The sequence below is a fragment of the Cynoglossus semilaevis genome, chromosome 16 (assembly GCF_000523025.1).
Source record: "Cynoglossus semilaevis isolate Cse_v1.0 chromosome 16, Cse_v1.0, whole genome shotgun sequence".
NCBI classification, from domain to species: domain Eukaryota; kingdom Metazoa; phylum Chordata; class Actinopteri; order Pleuronectiformes; family Cynoglossidae; genus Cynoglossus; species Cynoglossus semilaevis.
The window spans coordinates 18,283,318-18,287,260 of NC_024322.1; the positions used below are offsets into that span (position 1 = coordinate 18,283,318).

Sequence of the window (3,943 nt, forward strand, 5' to 3'; positions counted from 1 at the left end):
TATAAACCACAAAAACACGCCCCCCCCCCCCCCCCCCCGGAGTGCTACTACATACAACAGGTGCCTCTCTCCATCTTTATTACCGTCATAACATCCTTTTATCATTTTAACGTCACATTTAGTGCAAATTCTCAAACGTTTTATTTTGACATCTTCGCTGTGTCTCTTTGGCGCCACCCAGAGGAGGGGCCCTCACCTACTGCAAACCGCTGGTCTATTTGGTCTATGTCCAGTCTATGATACAGGACTGAAGGTGATTTCATTAGAGCCAACTGTAATTACAACCAAACATTAAAACCTTAAACCTAACGGAGGAAAGTTTGAACCAAATAATAAACATTACAGAAGCACCGAAACTCGACTTACCGCCGTCTGACTCCGCAGGTTTGACGTGGACGTTTGGCTCTGTCGGCCGAGGCAGACACGGTTTATATCGCATAAAGTTACTGCCTCGTTTGCACTCGATACATTAAAACATGATGTGGAGACGGGAGCTCTTTGTTTCGTAATCCTAGACCAGGTTTTTGTTGGACAGAACCATGAAACGACGACGTTCTCTGACATTAACGTTCACATTGTGGTGAATGCGCGCGCACGTAATTATCTTTAACTTAACGCAGCTTGTTCTTCCGGTCATTTGATTTTTTTACATAGTAACAGATTCTTTTCAAATGTGGCGATATAAAATAAAATAAAATATAAAAATTAAAATTACTTATTCCCAAACTCCCCAAATTAGAAAAAAAAACGACTTCATTACAGAAACATGAGTAAATGTAATTCGTTAATTTCTATCTTTGATACAAACAAACATTTGCTTACAATTATAATGGAAATTAATATTGACATTTTTTTGTCATCATGTTTAGTTGAACATTGTTTCTATCTTTTCATGCTGGTGCAGACGTTCACTGCCTTCACACACACACACACACAACAACAACAAACAAACACACACACACACCGTGTGGGAAAATAAATAAATAAAATACCAGCACTCGCTCTCAAAAATAGTTCTATGGTCCCTGTTGACAGGCCAAGATGCAGACCACAAACCTGTGGGCTATCAGCTAAAAAGGGAAAGTGTGATATTACCAGAGCAGGGGACACAGAGGAATATGAAAAAGAAGAGTTCCTCAGATCTCATGCTGTGTCTCCTGTCGCCACAAAATGCATCAGAGAAGGAGGGGATGTGTCAACATTCTTGTATTTTCCCATGATGCTTTGGAACATGGAGACCTTGGTTTCCTCCCGCTCCATTTCTTTAATTAAGACGCTCTCTTTCCTCAGGACGTTTTGTTTTTATAGCCGATTCTAAGACTGTTTTTTTTTTTTTTTAACCTCACTAACAGACTTTCTCACCACTGGAGGTGAGACCAGTGATACCAGGACTGTGGTCACATCTTCTTCGCTGGTACAATAAGTCTTCCCAAAGAGGCTGTTTCTACGAACACTAGTTCTACGGTTGCCAAGTTTGATTATTATCCAAGAGTCCCAGCCCTGACAGCCCCCCCCCCCCCCCCCCGTCTCTGCATAAAACCACCCGATAATGAGTTGAATTGTTCACTCTAGACTCTGGACATTAGGTGTGAATGTGAGTGTGAATACCTGTTCTCATATCTGGCCCTGTCATTGGACGGTCCGGCTGTTCAGGGCATGACAACGCCCTCTACTGATGACTTCTTGGATTGGCTCCAGCTCCAACCCTGACAGGACAGAGGGGTAAAAGATTAAAACACCACTGGTCCTAACAACAACCTCCACTGGAGTCTTAGATTTAAATGACCTGCTCCCCCTACTGGAGGCAGTAGTACAACACACAGAGCTGACGTGAACTGAACACCTGCTCCCAGGCCTGTGCTCACTTTTATCTTAAACAAAGATTATGGCTGCCTTAATTGCTGTGTTGTCATTGTTTCACTTTATCTAAACACACATCTTATCTGTCTTTTCTACAGTCCAGGCCTCAGGCTGACGACTGATGTGTATCTTGAGGCAACGCTGACAAACCAAACTCACACAGGAAGCGACAGCGCTACGAATGTGACCGTCCCAAAAATGTCGACGTCACCATTTGAACGATTTGATGCTTGATGTTGTAATTTAAGACCTCACACGGTGGAGGAGTGGTTAGTCCTTTAGCCTTACAGCAAGAAGGTTATCAGTTCAAGTCCCAGTGGTATTTGATAGTCTTTCTGCCGGGAGTTTGTACGTTGGCATTAGGTCCTGATTCCACTTCCTCATTGTCCGTCTTACTCCGTTCTTTTATGTTAAAATAAAAACCTAAATTGTTGATGTCGTCAGTTGATATCATCATTTTCTTTCTTTAAACCAAAGTCGTCCCCATCCCCTCCTCTGAGTGCTGAGTTTGTAGAGTTCAGGTTGCTGTGCTAAAGGCACCAACCAGTGTGTGTGAAAATGCACAAAATAGGCAGAAAAAATTCTGATGAAGAGTTGACAGTAACTCTGACAGCTAAGCTGCGAAGCCTGTGGGGACTTTTTACCGCGCCTCACACATCCAGGAATAGAGCGGATTAGGAGCAGTTATGTGATCGCTCAAAAATGACCAAGAACAGTGGAGCATTTCTGAAGGTTTTATCTGGTTTTCCGGAGGATTCTGCCGTGCTAATGTGCCCTGAGAATTAGGAGAGGTCTTTAGAGAAACCGTAACGAAAAGAAATTGGTGAGGAATCTGGTGTTTCTGCTGCCAAACAAAGCTGTCAGTTCTGACATGTTTCATGGCTTTAGGTGAGAGATGGGCAAAGTTAGCCAAGTGCTTAAAAAGTCCCAGACCTGAAGAGGGATTCAAGAGCTGTCAAACCAAGACGTGACGGCAGAACTCCAACGTGCTGTTAATATGGATGATCTGATGAATCAAGAAGAAACAGAAGACGGAGCGGGGACACATTTGGACACGGAACCAACAGCTTTATGTTGATAAGACTGTGTCTGTGTGTAAGATAAAACTGAGGACACTGATCTGACATATTTGCCACATCATCACCTACTCACTTCAGCAGGTACCGATCCATACTGGGACCACTCCAGGGCACGGTTTCACAGTCAGGATTTCAACCAGCGAGAATGACAGAATGGTGGATTCTTATTCTGTAGAGTAAGAAGTTCAGAACTCTAGAAAAGAAGGAAAGGAAAGTGAAGTACTGGTCACTGTGACACACCACTGCACACAACCAAATGTGACCTCTGTTTTTAACCCTTCACCAAAGCCAGCAGGGGGCAGCTTTGAGCGCCCGGGGAGCAGTGTGTGGGGACGGTGCCTTGCTCAGAGCACCTCAGTGGTAACTGGGCAGCTGCTGGACTCCAACCTGAAGATAACAGAACAACATTGAGAAATTCAGAAATAATAATAATATTAAAATAGTGAATTTACTGTTGGAGTTTTTTAAACTAACTGTGAAAAATCCTTCAAACGTACAATTTCCTTCTTTTAAATAAATAGTGAAGGAATTGAACAGAACTTTTATGAGGTTATTTTTTAACCCTGAAAAATCAGCTGTTCTTTGTTGACACGAATCCTTGGGGAAAATTAATTGACACCTTGTGAATTTACCTCCTCAAACACCGGAACAAAATTTTGATAACACAATGACTGGAAATATCATGAAAACATTCCAACCCCCGGTGGCCAAGGACACTTCCTTTCTGCCCAGGAAACCAAAGTGCAGAAGAAAACGGTCCTTCATTACACACAGTGTTAGTCACTGAGAGAATGATGTATTACACTGCCTGGTTAATAATTTCCCATCTGGCCTTAAATGTAATTTTTTGATGTTCTGCTCCTCATTGTCACATTTTAAAATATCAAATCCGTCAGAATATGTATTTAATCTGGGCTCAGCTGGACCCAAAACACTGGATTCTACCAGAAGCAATTTGCTTTGATAGAAGAACCAATTTTAGATGTGATTTTTCAGCCAATCAC

At 42.5% G+C, this 3,943-nt stretch overlaps 1 long non-coding RNA gene across 1 annotated transcript in view; it reads right to left on the reverse strand.

The window, feature by feature from the left end:
- LOC112488315 (uncharacterized) overlaps positions 1-3,899 on the reverse strand; it is a 38,976-nt gene extending 35,077 nt beyond the window's left edge. The window contains exons 1-2 of the long non-coding RNA XR_003052235.1: positions 3,013-3,899; positions 1,609-1,706 (exon numbers count right to left, since the gene is read on the reverse strand). This is a non-coding gene — a long non-coding RNA (uncharacterized LOC112488315). The remainder of the gene's footprint in view (positions 1-1,608; positions 1,707-3,012) is intronic.
- Between the last annotated feature and the right edge of the window lie 44 nt (positions 3,900-3,943).